At 35.7% G+C, this 24,488-nt stretch overlaps 1 long non-coding RNA gene across 1 annotated transcript in view; it reads right to left on the bottom strand.

The window, feature by feature from the left end:
* LOC141929837 (uncharacterized) overlaps positions 1-12,679 on the bottom strand; it is a 66,412-nt gene extending 53,733 nt beyond the window's left edge. Inside the window, exon 1 of the long non-coding RNA XR_012625119.1 lies at positions 12,347-12,679. This is a non-coding gene — a long non-coding RNA (uncharacterized LOC141929837). The remainder of the gene's footprint in view (positions 1-12,346) is intronic.
* Positions 12,680-24,488: the final 11,809 nt, after the last annotated feature.

The following is a 24,488-nucleotide window of genomic DNA, read 5'->3' on the forward strand; positions in this document are numbered from 1 at the left end:
ATCTCATAAAGAAAGTTTAATCTGGGGAAACTAAGAAAAAGAAAGGGAAAAAAAATAATTAGATATCCAAGGATTATTAACCAAAGATACTCCAAATATAGTTTATGATGAATTCCATTCCCTTCAGCAAATAACATTTAAATATTCCATACAAAGGAGAAGACTAAGGATGTTTTACCCCAAAGTGGCTGATGCCATGGGGGTAATAAAGTTCCCTGAAACATCAGAGTCCTTGATTAAAGTTCATTCTCTGCTGGATTCAGTTCACAGGCAGAAATTCAGGCTTTTTTGCCCTTCCTAGCACATGTTCAAACTACTAGGGTGTGGGAATGATCCCTCCTCTGCTCAATGATATATAAGTTGACCATGTGAAGTGGGTCATCATCAAGAAGATGAGAATCAGAGTACGCATAATCTTGTGGAAGGGTGAGGACACTGTTGGAAGGCAGGAAGACTGAGATGTGCTTGAGCTAAGGCATCTCATGGCATTTATTTGGTAAGAGGACATAGACCTCAAGTAGTTCTGTGAACTTAGCCTTTTATTTCATTGGCTTCTATTACAATGCAGAAAACCAAAACATTTCGAAACGTCAAAACAGTTCATTTTGACATTTTCAAAATGAAGCATTTCGATATTGTGTTGAAACGTTTTTGTCAGTTTTGTTTCTACTCAGACTATTTGTCAAATAGTTTCAGCCACTCTGAAACTTCTTTGTTCAGAAATAAATGTTACCCTGATTTTTTTTACCCCCTTAGCTTTGATTTTCAAATAGCTTAGCCACAGCCCTACTTATACTTGGTAAAATTTTTGTTCTATTTTATTTCAAACGGTAATTTTAAGTACAAGGCTTGCTGTAATCTGCAATGCAACAGACTGCTTAGTCGACACCAACCCTGTGAATGTTTAGGAGACCCTATGGTGTTTAGAAGGAAACAGGATATGTAACATTCTGCTAATTGAATAAGACAGCTTTTATTACTAAGCAGTGTCCTTCCATTTCCCACTATAGTCAAGATATTTACATACACCTAATGTTTCAATTTACAGGCTATAAACAGGCAAGTCATTGCAATGCAATTAATAATTGCTAGTGTATTTGCATGGAAATTATTCAGCAATTAATATTTTACAGGAAAGAGTAGCAGCTAATTTTGGTCTCACAAGACAATCTGTCTAGTGACATATTTCCTACCTCAGAAGCAACAGACTTAAAAAATCAGGTTGACATTGGTATAAGATGATTAAAGTCCAGATTTTTCAATAATTCATTTCTACATGTTTAGATGTGTGACTTATTTAGGAGCCTTGGCTCTAGGTTTCAATCAACAGTAGAAAAACATGCAGAAATGAAATGCCGGTATCATTCAGATCAACTGAAAAGAACAATACAAGTTTCAAGGAATGTCTATGTTCTTTTAGGCAGTGTGTTTTCATTTAGAGAACAGAGCAGAAAGGCCAGCATTGTATCATCTCACAGCAGGGAAATTGCTTTAAAACTTATATTTTGGGTTTGAATGTGTTGAAGATCCAGTGATATTGAAATATATCTTGCAAGCTTTACTGAAATCTTAAGAGGATGTTACATAAAAAAATAGCAGACTATAAATGATGGCATGGGAGTGTATACTCAGGCCATGTAACTAGCTGGAGAGACACATTAAAGCTAACCCTCGATTAAATGTTCTCATGACTTTAAGGGGGAAGTTTCAGCCATGCTCAAATATGAGCATGTGCTGCTAGACACATAACTATTTCTTCTTTTCAACAAATGTAAATATTATACCGTGTACTAACTGTAGTAGGAATTAGAGTGCATGTAATTTTGACTTATAAATAGAAATGGACTTTGTAACTTATGTAAAACTGAAAATTTTAAATCAAAAGTCTTTTTAAAGCAATAAAATACTTCAGTTTATAATCAGCCTTATCAATAATACTATTATTAATCCTTTGCACTGGAGTTATTTTGCTGATTCTACAATTAATCATCATTAATATCACTTCCTTTGACATGTCAAAGGAAATAAATAAAGCAGGAGTTTTTTCTATTGAATAATAATAAAAAGAAGAGGTCTTCATTACAAGTATGCTCCAAAGCCGCGTTGAAGCAATTTCACAGTCTTCAAGGTACTAGGTATTTCAATTCCTAAATTAAACTAACAGTAGCAATTTTGCTATCATCCGTCCAAGCCTGAGTGCTTCACAGGATAAAGAAAATACATTTAATCACATTTACCTTGTTAGTAATTATGCATTTTATCAATTTTTTTTGTGTTCAACCAAATCCTACAATCTAACATGTGAGGAAATTTTGCAAATATGAGCTGGAAGTCACTGAAGAATATATGAGAAAGGCTCATAAAATATGATTCTACAAAGGCTCAGACCCAACTTACAATCAACAGGCTTGGAGACCTCATCAATGACTGCAAATGATGAGGAAGACATTTGTATGACTGAATTGTAAAGAAACATTATGTTTCTCAATGTCAATGTGATTACTCAGGAACTTCAGTGAGGCACACCTTCTCAGGTGTTTGTGGGATCAGGATCCTATATTTTCTCTGGTATTTTCTCCAGAAATGTACACTACTGTGATCCTCTAGAATCAATATTCAGAAGATGCACTCTGACAATAAAATTAAATTTGCTAACAGTTTCAGAAGTCTGCTAGAGACTCTTAAAACTTCTGTCTTCAAAGAACAGAGCAAGAAAGTTCAAAGATTACAAAGGAAGGAAACAAGCTATGTTTCAAAATATCTGTGAAAAAAATTTAAAGCTTGTTGTTTTTAAGCTTTTCTTGTCATCATTCATTAATTTATTTGCTCACTCAAATCCTCAAAAGAGTAAGACCTAAATCCTGACAAAGTCACAGCACAGAACATTATTTTTAATTTTGCATGTGTTGCTCAAAGCCTTGTGCTCAGAGCTACAAGAATATGTCTAGTCTTAGTGTCTAACATGGTGCAGTTCCTTACATTGACTGGTAACTGTTAGTAATACGAGCAAAAGGCATTGCACGGCTGGTGCCAAACCTTTGAACAAAATTACTTCCTTTAACACACCGCCACCTTAATTATGTGCTGGGGAACATAAAGCAGGTCAGACAATTTGTACTGGGACATCATAATTCCATCAGTATAATGCTGACATTGCTAAAGATTTATGAATGGAATGTCGTAATTATTTTTTTAGTAAACATATCAAGTTTCACTAATGGGGGGGCTGGAAGTACTAATTAGCTTTTTTTTTTTTTTTTTTGCGTTGTATCATATAAGATGTGGGGAGTAGAGGGTGGAGGGCAAGGATCTGTGACAAAAACAAGCACACACACAATTTATGTATGGCCTGTAATTCAAGCAGATGTTCTTATATAAGGGCTGCAGGGATTAAAGCCTTTCTGCACATAATTCCATTTGCTAACTACCTTCTGTCTGCACAAACCTTCCAGGATATGACAGACTTTTGCTAAACTACATTTCTTTAAAAACAAAGAGGAACAGAAGATAAAAAAATCTTAAAAACTTCTGCTGTTAAGTACCAGGGTTTGCAGCTTGACTGAGGCTCTTTAACATTTAACCAGTTGGGTGATTCCACTGGAAGTTCCATTGTAATTATTATAACTGCGTCCGACAAGCTACAACTCTGGCAGAGTTTCTTTGGAAATCCATTCAAAACAGCACTTGACCACAGTAGGCACATATACACTGGTACTGCAGAAAGAAATTGTACTCATGCTAAATCTGAAGAACTCATATTAAAGTAATATCCAGAGCCTCTACCCCTTGCTGTCTGTGCTCAAAGATTTGTCAAGATAAATAGATAGCTCAAACAGAAGAAAGAAAGAGGTAAAACCAGCTAAGTGGTCAATATCACAATACTACGATATGGCAATATCACAATACAATAGCAATACTGCAAGTTGGGGACAGAACATTCCAAAATTACTATTTTTAACACTTGCCTGACAGACACACTGCATCTAAAATAAAAGGACTAGTCATAACAGTGAAGAATTCTAAAGCCTTCACTGAAAATTATATTCATGTATCTAAAGAAAACATGTTGGCCAAAAACATTTCCTCAGAGACATTGGTTTGATTCCACCCTGACATCATTGTAGTAACTGAACATTCACACCAAGCAATATCCAGGTATGTCTTCAGGCAAAATCTTTTTCTGTGATCACTTGTAGTCAGATACTGGACCTTCTATGAAGGAAAAAGTAATAAAGATAATTCTTGTAGCAAGAAGGAACTGTTCAAGACTTCAGATCTCTATTATTCTTCCTCCTCCTTCTTGAAAACCAGAAAAAACACATCAAGACAATCTTTCTAGAACAGTGTCATGACTTTTCTACCACATTTCCTTCTTACGAGTAAGGAAGGAAGGAGCAACAAACATGAAATAATTCTTCTTGCACCCTGTCATGCCTCTAGAAATGGAATGCTTATAACAGTAGCACGTTCCTTGTACTGTCTCTTAAGCAATGCTCTAGCTTTTTCTATATGGAGAGAGGCAGAAAGGAAAGGGACCATGATGCAGTTCTCAAAGTGGAGTTGGAACTGAATTTTCACAGTCCTATATGTCATGTTGTTAACTAGCTTAATACATTTTAAAAAACTGAATAGAAAAGATTGATCAAAAGTTATCTCTGATATAGCTGGGGTAAGCTGTGTTTTAAAAAAGCTAAATTTTGCCCCACCACCATCTGCAAGTGACTTAAATAGTTTTAAATACATAATTTCAAGGACATCTTTACCCACATCTACAGATAATGGACTGACACAACCTAGTTCAGGAATATTTTGTATAATCATCTTTTACAATCTCTCTGCTTCATGAAAAGTTTCCTGGATATGTTGCATAAACAGTATGGATTCTTAGCAGAATGTACCTCAGTACATCTCAACATTTCTCAAATTATCTTTGAAATAAAAAAATTGGAAGTAAAGCACATAAGTCAAGGACATGATCCTATAAATGTGACAGGTAACGTACAGTGATAGGATAGATTTCTGATCTCAGAGTAAAGATTAACATTAAATCTTTATCCAGAGATTGGCTTTCAATTATCCTCATATTAGAGCACTTCCAAAGAAATCTGGATAGCATCCAGATAGGTTGGGATCACTTATTTTCTTTGAAAAGGCTTTTAATACACTGTTGATCATAGACACTCCCATATTCTTGTGCTTCAAATATGTGACAGAAAGAAAAATTCTTTTTTATGCCAGCCAGCTGCAGCACCTGCCCCTGTGTTCACTTTTTGTATTTCACTAGTGATTTGAAGCTTTGTATAACAGCTCATGGGCACATTATCTAATTGTAGTCTTCCTATTTATGCTTTCATCTTCAAGACACTGAGTATAAAATGGAGAAGGGTACTGAACTGTATGCTTTGGCAGTATCAGTATGAATACCGCACATAAAGGATGGCTTTTGTTCCATACCATACTTGAACTACCATAGAAATTTTGTGTGTAAATGAATTTTAGAAACCCCAATTATGCTAGAGACAAAAAGACAAACCATACTCCTTTGTTTCTGGTTTATATTGTGGATAAAACAGTAATGAACTATTTTTTTTTTTTTTCCAGCATGTCTGAAGCAGCTGATCCTCAAAAGTTGTGTTTAGTCAATGAAAGTAGCACAATCAGGGCTTGACAGTGGAAGCTTCTGAGAATAAGACAGACATTAATAGATCACCACTCAAGTGTGGGATCTCCTTCAGTGACATGATGATCAGCTGTATGTGGTGTCAAAGGAAAACCCTGGATAGGATCTTTCTTCATAATCTCAAAGGAGAAGAGCAACCCTCAGAGTGATTTAAGTAGGAAATAGTGTAGTCTGAATATTTTTAAATCTTATGCATATTTATATTTTTGTTTCTAATCTTTGTATGTTTTTGCATCAGATATTAGGAGGTTTTCTTTTTAGTGTGAAAACTATAGTTAAAATGAGATTAAGGTGAAACTACTAGCTCATTTGACATATATTTTTGGCAATATAAAGTAGAAATTGTTTCCTTATTCACTTGCAATCTGAAATCTGCACTGAATCCAGTGTGCCTAGACAAAGCATTAGATAATCTCATATGACATTTTGGTAGTATTTTCAAAATTCTTTCACAATTATTTTTAAGTACTTGCTGTAAAAATACTTACACCTTCAGTGAAAGAAAATGAGTGGGGAAACATATTTCTTCGTTTTTATATCACAGACTAATATCTCCTTTGTACTACTTTTAAGCACTTAATTGGTGAAGAGCACAAGACATAAAAACATAGGATAAAAATATGAACTGACATCTTGGAAGAGAGAACAGATGGTGAGATGCTAACATTACTGGTAGCAACAAGAAATTCAGAAGTGTAAGAGGAAGCAGGAGTACAGGGCACAGCAACAGCACCAAATGAAACTTTTCTTCTGTACAGCTTTGAAGACTATTACTTGCTTGGATCAAGGACTTGTGCCACCAGTGGTCTTGATAAGAAACATATGGATGCATTTTACATTGGTGTGAGGATGCGATTCTGGTATTATTAGATCAGTCAACACCATTCCCCCCAGGCAATGGGCATATTGTAAGCATAATGGTATTAATTCTACTTCATTTGCTGCAGCTTAGTTGTTTCCTTAGCATCACAATCCTTGTAATGAAAAGACAGAAGTCAGAAAGTTCTCCAGTGTACTGAAGTTCCACTGGAAGCCCTTTGGATGCATATTCCTAAATCACTCTCTTACAAGGGAGAAATTATTAAAAACCAACACATAATTTTACTTTACCGGTTGCAAAGACTCAGTTGTGCATCTCGGTGCTGTAACCTCTCATCACATAGAGTGCCAGGTACCACACTGTTTTGTGAATATTTGTACAATCAAAGGATTGCACATGAACGAAGGGTAAGTAGGAAGAATCCGCTCACTTACATGGAGTACTCTGAAGGGCTGATTTGACAACAAAATCAAGTTTCATTCTCACAATCACATAAGTGGAAAACAGATATTTTACCCATCTATAGTTGTTTGACAAAGGGATTCTTAGCTGTCTTCAAATTTTACCTCTCAACTACAGCTCTTTCTTAACCTAAAGGATTTTTGCACTCAAAAAATCTGTAGTGCCTGCTGTGTACAGAGTTTGCAAAGATTTCTAATGAGAGCAAACTCTTAAAACCCCTCTTCTTTTTTTAGATAAACATATTTGATCTTTCCAGTCATTATCATTTTAACTTGCAAAGTGACATTATGCCAAAAAGAAGGAATTCATAAATTAGTTCCAATTTAGAAAGTTTTCTTGTCATTGTATAAATGACAGATCTTTAAAAAGACGACTTAAAATGAAATGCAATAAAAAAAAATTTCACTTTTGTGGCAGGTTTTTCTTTTCTCTTTTTCTTTTTTTTTTTTTTTAAGATTGAAAGAATAAAACAATGTGCTATCTAAAAAGAAATGAGTAGTACAAAAATCACAAATGTGTGTGGACAGGAAACTCATTTAAATTCTCAGATTGTTTTAGAAAGCTAAATATAGTTGGGACAGTAACTAAATAAAATGTAAACAGAAAACACTTTGCAAAGTTAAATTCACTTGTCAACAGAAACTAATAAAGCAGGATTCACATCCAGGTTCTTATTTCAAAACCTGCTGGTGGCTGGAGCAACTGATATTTTGGATGCAAATCTGCCCTGCTGAAGTCAACTAGAAATTTGCTAACCATGTTACTGACTCTATGTGTCACCCATACATTTTGTTTCTAGTCTCTTTAAGGACTGTAAAATGTAGATGCAGAGTTGGCTTTGTCTTTCAAATACCTTTAATATTTGGGAGCGCTTGACTTGAATTCCTTGAGCAGAGTGCATTTCTGTAATGAAAAAGATGATATGTGGAGAAGCAGGAAGAAAGATCATGAGCACAAGTGATGCCAAGGTGACAGAGTGGAAGATAATGGAAGACTTCCATCAGTGAAGGGAGAAAAAAAAATAGGGTTATGTGTGAAGATTTTTTACACTAGGAAAGCATTCTCAGTTTTGAAACATTCAAACGAGGTCCCACTCCAGGCAGTGACTACAGACAGCTCCTGGGACTTCTGGGACCAAAGTGATCCTTCAGTACATTCATTCCTTTAGCTTGATCTCAGCTCAAAGCGTTGTTTATTGGGAGTCCCACATGGCTGTTCTGGACTCATTGATGGCAAACTCATCAAAATACTTACCACTGTACGGAAACTGAGCAATTTAACTACATGGCCATTAACCTATAGGAGATAACTTCCTGACATCTTCTTGTCTCCTGCTAACTATCCAGAGTTACGTTCAACCCTTTAACTCTAGGATCTACTAGCATGATAACATTTACTTTCATGTTTAGTAAGTACATGTTTGCTCCTGTAATACTGAGGTTTTACTACCCTACTTTTTTATTTCTAGGTGTCTTCTGAAAGTTTAATAACTGCCAAACCTACAATTAAAATTAAGCTAGTCAGGACCTTGTTCAACATCTCAGTTTTTGACTATTCATTTCTAAGTGAGTTTTCATTATTATTTTTTTGTGAGTTCTCATACAGGAAGTTTTAGCTTCAAGTTTAGGCAAAAGAATTTTAGAAGGGAGCTACTTTTTCTTACTTGAGATTTCACAGTACTGTCTTATGATTACTGCATCACCACACAATGTGAATGGCAAACAAATTAATTTTTGAGGTACTTTTATCTTTTACAGCTCTGTAGAAGCTTCAGTTGAAAAGCAAGTCTTTAGGCAGCTTAATGATAACAATGTGCAGGTTTAAAAAATACATCTGTCACAAGGCAGTAGATATCAAAATACAACAAAATACTTTGGTGTTCTTTGTATTGCAAATTGGTACATAATTTATAGAAAACAGGTTTCTGTAAGAAGCCAGTGCTACCATCAGCTAAGAGAACACTATTTGATGTGCAGATCTACTGCCATAGTACTAGTCATTTTAACATAATCCATTATTTCTATCTCTAAAAATAGTGACTGCAGGACACAATTTCCAAGTTTTCTTTTTGAGTGCCTCTTTCATAGTGTGACAAAATTTGTCTGTCATTACCTGTTTCTGTAAGAGAAAGCTGAACATACAGATTTTCTGGATGTAGTCTACAACTGTATTTCAGACCAGTCATGAATGAATTGTTAATTCTTGGGGTGGATTTCTTCTAAACAGATAGTTCTTGGTTACAAGCAGATTTCCTAGCTAGTTTGACCAAATGCAGAGGATCAGTATAGTGGAGTTATGGTCATTGATTGTTTCTGTTTATATGGGTATATGCATGTGTGTATGCATATGTACATGTACATATATACACATATATGTACAGAATGATGTTTCTGAGGAGAATAATTGCAACTAAAGTCTTTTAGAGCTGAAAATATATTCCACAATATTACCTTAACAGCTGCTGTAGTGAAAAAAATGCTAAAATACTGTTAGAAATTGAATAAAAAAAGGATGCATCAGGACACAAAGAAAGTAACATCTAAAGGTTAAAAATACTTGCCAAACTCATTTGTAGACACATCTGAGGAGAATATTTGCATGAGAGGACATCAGGTACCATGATTAAAGAAATCTTTGATTCTCAGAGAGATTCTGAAAACTGCTTTCCTGATCTCAAACTTATAGGAAATACAGGTTTTGCATCACACTTTTAGAAACCTTGAAAATAACCTTTTAGAGGTGAGTTTCAGATCACAGTGGGATAACTATGAGGATACACACAGGTGCGTTAAAAAAAAGAATGGGGAGACATCCTAGTCAAGTACCTGCCAGTCTCTGAAAAGTCTGGGGACAGATAGAAAACAAGTATCATCTTTTTAAAGAATCTTATTAAGACCTTCTAAACCTGTTGTCTTAACACTGTACATGAGTTGGGACACCTCCAAGAAAAAGTTAAGGGGACAAATATCTCATGTTAAGGCAATAAGATACAACCCCGTCGTATCTGTTAAGACATTATTCTAGAATAAACTTAAACAACCTAGAGTTAACTTGGTCTCATAAAAGAGCAGTTTAGATTCTGGGTCATGAAAAGAAAAACATTCTATTACTCCTTTACATCTCTTATTTAAGTAGAAAAGCAAGGTAAAAAGTTAAGATGAATTTCTGCCTCTACATAAGAAAATTCCCTTGACTATGCTGAAGCACACATTTCACCTTCAGTATTGCATGTACAGGGGAAGACCATCAGAACTGGACAGGAATACAATGATGCTATTGGATCAGCTTCCAATAACAACCAATTTAATTTTTTGAGAATTAACAGCTGCCAAAGTATAAAGAGTTCATAGCCTTTCATAGGTATAACTTAATCTTCATTCTTCCAAAGATTCAGAAAACTGCCTCTTCAAGCAACCAACCTTATTTCAGCGGGGAATGTTGGATCTATCTAGTACAATTCCAAGATAGTGAAACTGCAACTGATAGAAACTTCAACATGATTAGAATGATCTGTTATCCCCACATATAAACTTTTCTGTTTTTAATTTTTTCCTTGTGTAGTAGACATCCTTTTATTACTTTAATGGCTACATTTAAGGCGGAAAGTGAAATGATTTTTAGGATAATGTTTTAGTGTCTGTTTCACAATGGTTTTTATTGAGCTGTAAAGCATTTGCATGCACAGAGAAGAGAAGGTGCATTTTAGAAATAAAACTATTAAGTAACATTATCTTGCCATGGATCTTTCCCACTGGGACAGAGGAACCATTTGAAAAGCATAACTGAATTCAATTAAAATATGATAAATTTTGATCTCCATCTTACCCACATTTTCAGTATTGCACACTGATCAAGAAACTAATAAAAGCATGACTGTTTATGTTTATAATCTTTTGTCTGATCATATGTTGTACTTCATATTTTTCCCCTACTATTTATAATAGAGAATAACTTGAATCTAACAACCTCCTCCTAGAAAGATGGATGGACATATGTGCCCATATCTAATTACAAATATAGCTCCATCAGTAGCAATCAATATTACATATCATTCCCCAGAAGATATGCCTTTGAATATCATGGCAAGAACAACTGGACTCCAGATAACAGAATGAAATGACTGCTTGTATCTGACACAAAATCACAGAAATGTTTATTCAAAGTAAAATTCACAGAAACAATTTCATCATAGTTTTTCTGGGGGCCAAACCATAAGTTCTGTATATATCTTCTTTTTTGTAAGCAGACATTGACAGAGACCTTGGAGATATGCCTATTAACTGTCTTGAAATTATTTTTTACTGATTCTCTCTAAAGAAGATAGAAACTTATTTAGTTAATTGAGAGTTAAATTAGCATGTATTTCTGAAATACAGGCCCATATCAATTTTGTAGGTCACTGGATCCTATAAGTGATCTGCACACAGGAGATTAACAATGCCTTTTGAAGTATATTGGTTCTCCTATCACACTTATGAACACTGCCTAATATAGAAAAGTAATATTACAACCCAAGTACACAGTAGGGAAACACCATTTCTGCTTTACAGATGGCCAGCTAGACAAGAAGAAATTAAGTGATTTTTCCAATGTCAAACAAGAAACCTGTAGCAGAATGGAGAAAATCTAGGCCTTCTGAGTCTTGGCTGATTTCCTGAACAATCAAACTATTCTTCTGTTCTGGCATGAATAAACCTCTGGTTGCAAATTGGACTGGTGAAAGCATCAGTTCATCATGGGATAAAATACAAAAAAGAAAAGAACCATCTGACACAGTATAATGTAACCTGTACAACAGCTTTCTTCTCCAAAATTATATACCAAAATCTCATATAAAGTTAAATAACACAGTGATTTAAAAAAAAAGAGCAAAAGAAAAATTATCTTAGACAAAAAGATGTTTCAACTGAGGCATGAAAATAAAAGTAGATAATAATTATCACTTATGCAATGCTTTTCATCTTCAAAATTCTGTATAAATATTACTTTAAAAATTTTCACAACACCTCATGAGGTGGGTAAATATTAAGCATAGTGTAATGTTATACCCTCATGTGATATAAACCAATTTTCATTCTAGAAAACCAAGGAAAAAAGAGGTTTGAAGGCTAAAAGAGTTGTTTAAAGCACCTGAGCTAGCCACATTCTACAGAAAAAAGCCTACACTGCCATCTAAGAGGACTGTGATTCTCACAGGCATACATGAGCTAGCTTTAATTAATCTAGTACGGACTCAGCACAAGCACGGCAACTAGGGTTCAAGGAGACTACAAAGTCTATCCCAGACTCCAGGCAAATACTGGGATAGTTAGTCTGGACTGCATTCAGCACTATGTGGTCACTAGCAGGATACAAGTTAGCTAATTAAAAGCTGACCTGAGTACCTTGTACAAAGGGCTGTCATACGTCTAGAATGTAGCACAGGCAGATCCAAAGCTGGGACTGGAACTGTAGAGCTGGCTCCGAAGTTTTCTCCCACAGCTCAGAGGCAACCAAGCAGGCACACACAGCGAGGCTATTTCACACATGATGGAGCTGCAGTGGAGATGGAGCTTTTACACCTGCAGAGCCTGCCAAAATAATGTAAAAGGGCAAAAGGGAAGGTGGTAAGTCTAATCAAAGACAATGTTTTGAGCTGAATAAAACACTTAACTGCATGGAAAATTCCATTAGGTTGATTAGATACTTGCCTTAGGGCCCTCTTAAAACAACTGTTAAAAAAAAAAAAAAAAGATAGCTATTGCAATGCGGCTTAAAAATATTGGAAAAGCAGGAAATGGAGCTTATTAGAGCTCAAATTAGATCCAAGATTTATGTGAAGAACATTTGGCCTCTTTAAAAGGCCTGCTTAATCCCTAGATGGTTTTTATTGTTTCTATTATTATTATTTATTTATACAGTGCCATAGGTATACATGGCACTTTACAGACAAATAAAAAAAAACATGGGTCCTCCCCCAGAGAGTTTACAATATCTGATCCGGCAAAGAGTCAAGTACATGAGTAACTTCATCTGCAGGACTAACCTCCCTTGGAACCAATGAGATTTTTAAAAAAATCAACTTCTTGACATGTTATCTCTTCCAGATCAGACCTCTGGTCTCAGACATTCAGTCTTAAGTCACAGCTGTAGAACCCAGTTCACAGGAATAACTACCTGAGTTTCGATAACTTCTGTTGAGCAAATCTTACAGCAGTATTTTGTTCCAGGTTATGTATAATAAAGATAAGCCAAAGCAACAAAGGGGTGAAGGCAAACTGTTTTCGTACTTCTAAACTGGCTTCAGGGAAAAGCTTATACTAGTATTTGTAGTATTTTCTCAACTGGAGCAGCAAAATCAGTGATTGAGAAACAGCTACATGGTGCAGTTTAGTGCAAAACAGGGAAACTGCATTTTGTTGGTGTTCCTTCTTACCGTACGTTAGTGTTAATGAGCTGTGTCTTCAGGGATCTCTGTATCTGCACTCTAAAACTACTGAATTCAAACATTATTACAGCATAAGAATTATACTTCAGGTATAAACTTGAAGTAATATTGTACAGAAGTGTTCTTTCTTATTTTACTTTGCAAAAGAAGCACTTCTGGTTCCCATGGAAAAAAAAAAAATAATACTGTCAGTCTTTGTTTGGAAGATCAGGGGATTCTATTCTCCTTCTTACTGTCCTGATGCCCCTATTTCTGTGAATGGAAAATTGGAGCGACCTCAAGTTACTTCTCTTTTGGAGGGTAGTAATGACTACTCCAAACGTGCAACCCTATTTGCCTGCATATAAACTTTTAATAATGTTCATTAAACTTTATTAGAATTGTACGTGCAGCCAGATCAGGGTTACAAATTAAAACCTCAATCCTGCAAACACTTAAGGAGCTTTATTCATGTGAACAAAAAAATTTTTCTCTTTCTATACTCACATACTTAAACTGAATCTGTAACCTAAATACAATGCATTTTTTTTTTTTAATCCTCTGGTGTTAAAGTTAAAAATATATAGTCAGGGAAGAAATCATATGTTACTAGTGCACAAAAAAACCAAACAACTCCCCAACTTTTTTGAAACTTCATCTTTTTAAAAATTATCATTATGTGGAAAAAATTTCTGGTGCAATAGACTTGGAAAAGTCAATGAACAAATGAACTATGACTGTATATACAAAAGTCTTGGTGAGAAGAGATACTTAAGTCTGTAGAAGTTTTGCAATAAATTTTACGGGCAAAAAGATCAAATCTACAGAGCCTGATATAAGAGCCCAGTGAAGCCAGTAAGAATTTCCCCATTGATAAGCTTTGAATGAGATGCAGAGTGACCAACAGAACTGCAGGTAAAGAAGCAGCCATAAAAGCCAGAAAGAGTTTTTGAAGAAAACAGATGTGTCATAAAGCCAAGGTCAAACTCCATCACCAAGAGAAGTATGTGTGAAAGAGTTATACCTCTTTTAGGGCTAAGTATAGTATTTATGATTATTTATTTATCTTGAAACAAAAGGTTAGTTAATCAATTTATTTTAAAAAGCATGTGTTTATTACATTGAATAATTTCCTTTGAAAAAGAAAAATGTTTTCTAAAACTGTTAGCAGTTAAACTAGATTTTTTTTTTTAGTTTCTATCTGAGATGAGACTGCGTATCATTATTCATGCATAATCTGATTCCAAATGATTCCCTGTTTACAATTTGTTTTCTGTACTTTCTCATGTAAGCAAGAATTAATATAGTCAGGCATGGAAGAAATATGCTATATTATCTTTTATTACATTTCTTTAGAACATGCCATACATCATCTTTTACTCATCAATGACGTTCAAAATAGCCTGAGGAAAACACAAATAAACACACATATAAACAAGGACAAACACACTAATAAGAAAATGATATAAGATATAGACTTGCCTATAGGTACATTGAACATGTGTAATATAAGCAATGGAAATCATAATTTGACTCCAAATTTTTGAATATGCATAAAAAATTACTTAATGTTTGTCTAGCTTGGATGATAAGCAAAGTCAGAGTACTGACACACAGTCACAGCTTGCTCTCCTCCAGCAACTAGATGACAAAACCTCAGATCTTCCATTTCGATTTCTCCTGTGGGGAGACCCCATCACAATTAGTATCCTCTTTTCTAAATACTAGCACCCTCCAGTGTGCACACCCAGTAACATACACCCCATCCCTTGCTGTTCACGGAGCTTCCTACCGCAGGGGCTGGATCCCTCTGAGCAGGAATGCAGATTAGATGTGAAGTAGCAGGGGTTTTCATACAAACCCAGGATTGCATGATCCCAAATTGTGGTCTTCAAGGAAGGATGGAAGTATATAAAGATCTGGCAATTCTGATAGTCAGAATAATTCAGATGATAAATTACTGTGAAAATTTGGAGATTTACCTTCTAATCCACCCTTTCTAACCCACCAGGTTTCCTATCCTTACTCTAATTTCTTCCACCTGCTACTTCTCTTACACATTTTCAACCAGCTTTACATGAGTGAAGCTCTCAGACCACCTTGACTCAATACAACTTACTCGATTCTTTTCCTTTTGACTTTGTCATACTTTTCTATCATGGTGAATCACAGAGCCTGAAGCCTTTCATCACATGTAGGCAGGCATCCCCCCTGAATTCCTTATTGTTAATTGTATGGAAAAAAAGGACAAAAAACTATTATTTTTTTTCTTTTTTCCCCAGATACAAAAGAATGTATCCATTACAGTAGGTGAATTTGGAGTATGGTAACACTGAAAGGTTATGTACCACGTAACTGATTTATGTTCATTCCTCTGCTTATTGCAATATAGTTTGGATACTTCTTATTTTGGATTTTGAGCATATGGAATGACAGGAAAAAAATTTAATGTTCAGAATGCTAAGAAATAGGGGTTTCTCTTTCTTTTTCTTTTACCTTTAGTTATAATTATCTTTCTCTCCAAGAGTTAGCTTCGTTTTTATTTATTTTTACTATAGTTTTTTTTTTTTTAATTTTTGCAGTTATCATTGATTTCTGCCTACATGTAATAGTATATTTTTGTGGCACTTTAAGAAATTAAATTTCATACGGTCTATCTTTCCAAACCGTAATTCTGCAAAAGTAGTTCTCATATTCATGTACAGAAAAGATGAAATAGATAAAATATCTCTGAAGGAATTATCTATGGTAGTAACTGGGTTGTAAAGTTTGACCTTATGAAACAAGTAATGTGATGACCGTTGGAAACTAGACTGTTGGAGGTCTATAGTATTTCAGGGCCCGCCACAGTGTCCCTCTGAATGCTCCTCAGAGATATAAAAGCTGTCTAACTTGTCTTGCAACTAATTTTAAGTTTATTCCTACTAATCTACGCACAGCATCAGATTCTAAGGGCAGCTGTGACTTAACAAAATCCAGGCCACATTCATCTTGGTAGAAGAGACCCAAGTACCTCTTTTCCATTTCAGAATTTCTCTTTCAACCTAAAGTTTAACAAGAAATCAAAGATTTTACTGTAAATTTGTTTATAATTAAGGTAATATACTTCTCATCTAAATGTCTGATTTATATCACTACATACTTTGCCAGTAGCATTTTCCAACATGCTAAACCCAATCATATCCTCAAGTAAGCACTGCAGGTCTTCAAAGGTATATATGTGCCCAAGTTCTAATGATTTACTGCAAAGTGGCCCCCTAACGTCTTTCAGGATGTAGACTGAAATCTTCCATGATTTTTACTGGTAGATTGGTTTTGATACACAGTCTTAAGATACTTTTGAAATCTGTATCTTTGCTATGCCATGTACTTGGTCAGGAACAATGATGCAACATGTTGACCACACTTTAATGTCTGGCCCTGGAGAAAATCTGAGAGATATATGTGTCTCTCTGAAGGCAAATCAGCTATATATAGATCAATAAAATCATGCAAAAATATAAGAAAAAACTCCCAGAGAGCTTACTAATAGGTTTTGTAACCTGTCTTTTATGTTTAGACATCGATAAACTAAGAACCATCATTGTCTATTATCAGGCACATAAGCTTCAAGGCTATATTTTTTGATTATACAATTTTCATGAACATTGTCTCTAATCAAAGTACCCTACCTGCTAATTCATGTCCTGACATGGCATTTCAGAAGAGGGAGCTGGATTCTCTGACTGTTTTACAATATAATGAAAACCATTTGAATGAACCTATCTTAACATACTTTCAAATGGAAAACTCAGTTTACTTTTAACTCTAGAATTGTGATCTGTTTCCAGAATATTAAAACCTCAATCTTCTCATGAGTAAGGTTGATATAATTTTATTCCCTTTTTAGGATCATGGGATAATTCAGGTTGAAAGAGGCCTCAGGAGACTTTTAGTCCTACCTCCTGCTCAAAGTAAGTTCAGCTATGGTCTGTGCAGGCCAGTCAGGGCTTTATCCGGTCCGATCTTGAAAATCTCTAAGGATGAAGACTGCACAACCTCTCTGGGTAACCTGTGCCCCTGCTTGGATGGCCTTGGGGAAAAAAAGGCTTCTCCTTATCTCCAGTCTGAACCTCTCTTGTTTCTACTCGTGCCTGCTACCTCTCACCCTCCCGCCCTGCATCTCTGTGAAGAGCCTGGATCCATGTCCTCGCTAACCCCCTTGCAGGCACTGGCGCTGCTGTGACGTCCCTCCAAAGGCTTATATTCTCCAGGCTGGACAAATCCCAACACCTGAGCTGCTTGTGGTGGCCCTCCACTGAACTCACTCCAGATTTGTCAATGTCTCTCTTGTTTTCTTTGATATTTACTAATAAACAACAGCAGCTATCACAAAGTGATGGACAAAATAGAATCCCAGAAGCCAGTGTTGTCTTCTGATTAAAAAAAAAGGTTTTTACAGGGTCATATCATCACTGGTAGATTCTATTCTGATGTCTATCACTGGCACACTGTATTTCTGAGTTTACCCACTCTTACCTTTGATATTTATAGCGTTTCTCCCTCTTCTAGGTATTTAATGACTTATTTGTTCACAAGTCGCCCGAGTAAAAAAGTTGACATAGTAACATTTCTGTACTCCAAAATAATAGAAATAATGGAAAGATAGTACTTATTAAAGTATGATCACTGACTTGAAGAGTATAGAATGGACATACTTACAAGAAAATAATTCCCATTCTTGTCCTCCCAGGAGAAAAGCTGTATATTCACTTTTGTTTTCAGTTCCAAATCGCAGGAATGTTCAACTGGAAAATGCACCTATTTTCAATTATGGTACTCTTCTGTGTTCCCAACTGCTCTTTTCCAGTGATTTAACTTAACTGCAACAGAGAGAGCCTGGATGAGAGCAGTGAGAGATGACATCACATCTGTCTGAATTAACAAGGTGATAAATAAGTACAGTAAGTTCAGCTGAATGGATCAACAAATAAGTAGAACTATGCTTTCCCATAGCTGCCTAACATAAATCATGAGAACTCTAGTCTTTGGAAAATTCTCCTTTAAAGCAAGACTAATTAATTTCACATTCCTGGTTTTTGTACATATTAATACCCTTTATAGGTCCTTAACCTGAACAGTCCTTTGAGTTTTTAAGTTTTAATGTGTCATATGTCTTTAATAAATAACTGCTAGAGTTGTTTCTTCCACCTTATTTTTCTCCTATTCACACCATACAGACTTCTATGTATTTACATTTATTACAAAATGCAGTGCCTACTGTGTCTATAAATTATAAAAGATTGTCTATATTAAAGATGTTCTACTGGTTTTAATTTCACTGATTAATACTTTAATTTATTGACCATGTATCAATAGTTTTAACCAACAAAAATGCTCACAACTAAACAATAATCTTTCATTTTAACATGTACAGTGAAGATAGGTTTTTTCACAGAATCACAGAATCATCTCAGTTGGAAAAGATCTTGAAGATCACCTAGTCCAACCATTAACCTAACACTGACCATTCCCAACTACATCATATCCCTCAGCGCTGTGTCAACCTGACTCTTAAACACCTCCAGGGATGGGGAATCCACCACTTCCCTGGGCAGCCTGTTCCAACACCCAACAACCCGTTTTTGTTGGTATGCATCATGATTAGAGCTGAGAAACAAGAGTTTGGAAAAATAAATCCCATCCTTGACTTTGCCACCAACTTCCTTCCTGATCATGACCATATCAAACAAAACTCAAGCTAAAACTTTGTCTTCAAGGTTTCTTAGTACTTGATTGTGATATGCTGTATAAGGGACTGAAGTTGCCCTTCAGGAACCCTTAGTGCAGTGACATTACAATGGCAGCTTGGCTTGCCTCCTGCTACCCCAGAGGAACTGGAAAATAAATTTATCCACGCAATGGAAAAGAGCTGCTGAGGATGGTTAAGCAGCCTGTTTTCTAGGGATTGGGTTAAGGAGTTAGCTGGATGAGAGCCAGAATTAAAAGAACTGCAATAAGGAAGATACTCTTCCCTGTGAGGGTGGTGAGACACTGGCACAGGTTGCCCAGAGAAGCTGTGGCTGCCCCCTCCCTGGCAGTGTTCAAGGCCAGGTTGGACGGGGCTTTGAGCAACCTGGTCTAGTGGAAAGTGTCCCTGCCCATGGCAGGGGGGTTGGGACTAGATGATCTTTAAGGTCCCTCCCAACCCAACCCATTCTATGATTCTATGAACTCTGGATTGTAGATCTCAGCTGATTGTCCATAGGTTTGGCTTAGTCCAAAACCCTCTGATTTTTAGCAAAACCTAGGATCTGCCTCTTCATTTAAATCTCATTAACAATTCCAGAGACATGATTCTTACAGAAACATCACCAAAGAAGCATGTACAAGGAAGAAAATGTGAGGAACGGTAAAGGGCTTTTGACAGATGAGCTTCATGATCAAGCAAATGCAAGTAATAACGGGCAGTTTTAAGACTTACGTGACATGCACTGACAAAAGTTGGTAAGTAAACCTCACTGGTATCTCTGAGAGAGAAAGCTGTAAGAAACCCCGTATTTGAGGATATTTATAGTACTGAGTTGAACATTCTGAAAGTTGACTGAAAATCTTGGCAAAGCCTTAATTTCCAGTGCTAAGAAAGAACTAAAGAACTGGACCTGCTGCCTAAAACTGTTTTCCTACTTCATTTATTTCCCTTGCTATTTTCCCTCTTCATTTATTTTCCCTGCAGAGCCTTAGGCTTCAGCTCCACTTTCTAGACAAACCATATCAAGAACAGATGGGGTAATATGTAATTGCAACATCAGAGTGTGCAAATCAGTACATGTTCTTTGTGAAGAGAACCAAGTAATGAACCAAGCTTGGTGTTAAAACTTGAAACATCTTCTAATTGAACATTCTGGCTCTTTGCAAGCCCTGCTGAAGCTGCAACATCAGAGGGGACAGATTTATTTTTAACATTTATTGATTGATATTTAGTAACTTTTCTATTGCAAAAATAGGTGCAAGACTGCCAAGTCCTCCAGTTCATACCTTTCACTACACTTGTTGCTAAGAGGACAAAACTGCACCAGATCTTTGGCTGATATAAATGGGAATAGCATTCATGTCTCCAGGGGAGACGTACAAACAGAAATTATGGATTAATCAATTCACAATATTGTGATGGTTCATAAAGAATTCTTTCAAACTAAATGAACTGCAAGTGGTCTTACCTCTTCGAATTTTTTTATTTTAACAAATCCCATTCACTACCATTCCTCCCAGGCTCCTTTCCTTCTCCTTAGGACTCCAGTGGATTTTAACCATAAGGGAAAAACTCCAGTATTCAATGGCTGTGGTGTGGTAATACTACTTGGTACACTTAACGGTGATAACAAGAAATGATGAAACTGAAAGATATTTTCAGGATTAGTCAATCTAGGTCTCAAATCGTATTTTCTATAGCTAATTTTCACAGTTCCACATCCAAGAATGTAGAGAATAGGTTCTTGTAACAACACTTTAATGCCTGTTGGTATACAATTAACTAACATAGTATGTTTGCAACAGACTTCTAGGAAAACAGGAACGTATTTTTCATTAATTTTAATTTCTAATGAGCAAACTGAGTAAGCAAGAATAAAATACTTTTTCCAAGAGTCATAGATTAATCTGTATGAAGAACAGGGGTTCCTGAATATCTTATTTCCTTTAACTCAGATCGCTAAACCTTTTTTTCTGAAACCACTCAGAGCAGTCCAGGTATTGCGAACTGCTTGTAAAGCTGTTGCTCTTCTGCAGCACTGCTATTTCTATGCAAAGTGGTAGAATTTAAATGTACGACTTTTACCACTGCTGTCCATATATTGCTCTTTGAAGTCCTTAGTTTAATATTAGATAACAGAAGATAACATTCATAAAAGTCAGTGATACCATATAAAATTACCCCTCTTCAAGAAAAAACCTATCCCACTAAAAGACACTAACGGATTCCTAATGACAACATTTTATTAAGGAGCCCTCTCAATTCTTGACTTAAGGGTGTTTTAGTGTTCAAATGACACCAAGAAATAAGTATTCTTTAATATAAACCTTTCTCTGCTTTATTGGTCCCATTAATGCCCCACTCAGTGTTCACAGAAGTGATTGCTCAGGGAGCTTTTTGAGCACTAGGAGAGGAAAAGAGGGCGCATATCATGTTCCCGTGGCACTCAGGTGGCAGTTGTCATGTTGGCCCACACACTGAGCACTTCCAGGGCTAAAAGCACCAGTTTCAGAGAATCTTTCTAAAGTAAAAGATACACCAGATGAATCTGGGGCTAGTCACCTCTAAAAAGTCAGAACATATAGAGACCTGTAAAACACATTTACCATTTTTGAATAAGAGACTGGTTGCTGCTGCCCAGACTGCTCCTGTATAATTTGGAGGATAATCTTTGCCAAATGAGGAAGATATTTGCATTTTGCAAATGACTGGCAATAGTCTAAACAAGAGATTAAGATGACTATATAATTTCTTTACTCCTTCACCAGAAACAACTGTGTTTATATTTACCAGAAATCTACATTAGCATTCATTCCCAAGTGAAGCTGTTCTACATTGTGTATCAGATGTTTTACTTTCCCTTAAAAAAAAAAAATTAAATCAGTTAATTTAGGATGGAACATTTATTTGACTACTTCTATAGCCCACTTAGGCCAAGAATAATGGGGAAGACTGATAACTGTAAGGTTTTATCTATACAAAGAAGAAATGTCAGTATTTGTTTGCAGCAAGAGATCTGAAATTGGAGCTAGTAAACCCAGTCTGGTGGTACGTACACTCTGAAGGTACATAAGGTATAAATCTCCTTATTCTGAAAAACTATGAGGTTTTCTCCTAAACTGTTATTGTGTGTTCATGAGCTATAAGTTAACAGACATTTACAAAGACTGTTTTTAAACTGAATATATAATTACTTAGGATAACTGACATTAATATGATGAGAAAAAATTCCCAATTTGAATATAGAACTACCAGACATGAAGGAACAGAACTATGACAGACAAAATAAAACTTGGGTCTATTTCTAACACATAAAAAACCTACCATCTTCCTATCAATGATTAAGCTTTATCAGCCATACAAAAATTGGTGGCCTTGTTTATTTTTTGCATTGTCAAAGATGGAAGCTTCCTTTCAAATGCAAAAATGTAAAAGTCACCATAATTAAAGGAAATGCTACAAGTTCATTTCTGTGAAATTAAAAAATAAACAAAAAAGGAAAAAAGGGGATGGAGGGAGGGAGGGAGGGAGGGAGGGAGGGAGCGAGGGAGGAAGGAAGGAAGGAAGGAAGGAAGGAAGGAAGGAAGGAAGTTAGTTTAAAGCCTAGATATTTAGACAGCCCTGCAAGTCCCCCTGTGACCTTACTCTGATATTTAACAAAACATTAATCTTCTTGCCAGCAATTATAACGAATACAGTGATGTAGCTGGGGCTTAGTCAGTGAGTAATAGTAATTCCATTGTTCTCTTTTATTTATGCCTTGGCTGTACCAGGCAGATGAGGTAAGTTGGGGCTTTTTATATGTTATTATTCTGAACCAGCAATACATAAAAGCTGATTACACAAATATCTGTCTGTTTCTGAAGCACTGTTTCACACCTCCTTCCAGCTCATGATCAAAGCGTTTCAACATTTCATTATGAAATCATGAATCCCCCCCTTAGTTTGCATATGAATTATAGTGGTTTTTTTTTAAAAAAACCCCACTGGTGTACAACAGCGACAGTGCCTTTTGAACCAAGGAACAAAACAAGGTGTTACACATTACTTCTTAAAGGCAATGACTTGCTGAATAATTCTATTTGTTGGACCATAGTCCAGCATCCCTACTGAATACAAAAGCCTTGAGACCAAAGAATTTTTTTTCTGTGAAAAGGCCAGTGATTTTGTTTCAATTCTAAAAAAAAAAAAAAAAGCAGAGCCCTATTAAGAAGTTGAGAAAACATTTCCATATAGCTGTTACTATTACAAATCTAAAAGGGCTTCCTTCTGCTTTTCTGAAATGCAATAGTTATACTAAAAATATAACATCCCACTGTACAAACCTTGCATTCAGAAAGGTTCTAAGTGAGTTCCACATATGTGCCACAAAGCACACTGAAGGAATGGCCAAGAAGGTGGCAAAGCATAGCCCAGTAAGTTATAAGCAGGTATTCTGCACCTACTTCTTAAGAGAACTGTTATGGCATCTTTAACATTCACATTTACTATATTTCAAGGATCAACTTCATAACAAAACTCATGATGCTCAATCTTTCTACTTCAGAAAGAGGAGGGGCTAAGGTATCCATGCTGATTTTTTACCCTTGAAGAAACTGGCATTTCAAAGTCTTAGAACTGTGAATCAGTGTTTCCACTGATTTCTACTGACTTTTACAAGAACAATATCCAATTTTTGATGCTTATGCTAAAATGCATGTTCCTGTATGACATGTATGCCTAATTGAATGTTAACGGTTGCTCTTTTACATATGTCATGAACATATACCATGTTTTCCTTCACAGTAGTGTGAACAGTGTGCCATTCCTATAAAATACATTTCTATTCTAAGGATTTTTCAAGTTTGCTTCACAGAATACAAATATGAACTGTGAACAACCTTACAAATAGAAAGAACATTTTATTAGGCTTTACTGTCAGTGATTTGCAGCTATTCATTTTGTTGAAAGTCATGCCATTTGTGCCACTTCAGTCAAAGCAGGATTTAGTTCATAATTATTGACCTCTTATTTATAATGACATCTTCTCCCTCTGTTCACTTCTCTGTATTGGCAGAGACAGATTCAGCTCATCTTTATAAATCTGATAATATCACCAAATCGAAATTTAAGGTGGGAGGGTAAAGAGAAATTGCTTCTATGTTTCATTACTAGCCTAAAGAATAAAGGATCTAAACTCTGATCTGAGCCCTTCCATATGGCCATACAGTGAAAGATCATACAGCCAAGGCAACAGCCTAGCTAAGAACACTTGGTTTGTCAAAAGATTTTTTCAGATCATCAGTAGGTGGCTAAAGTAATTAAACTTAATACAGCATTTATTGTCTGAATAGCTAAAGACTTAGCTTGTTAGACTGAATAGTATTTTCCTCTTGGAGTAAACCCATGG

This window comes from Strix aluco, chromosome 14, assembly GCF_031877795.1.
Source record: "Strix aluco isolate bStrAlu1 chromosome 14, bStrAlu1.hap1, whole genome shotgun sequence".
Classification (NCBI taxonomy): Eukaryota; Metazoa; Chordata; class Aves; order Strigiformes; family Strigidae; genus Strix; species Strix aluco.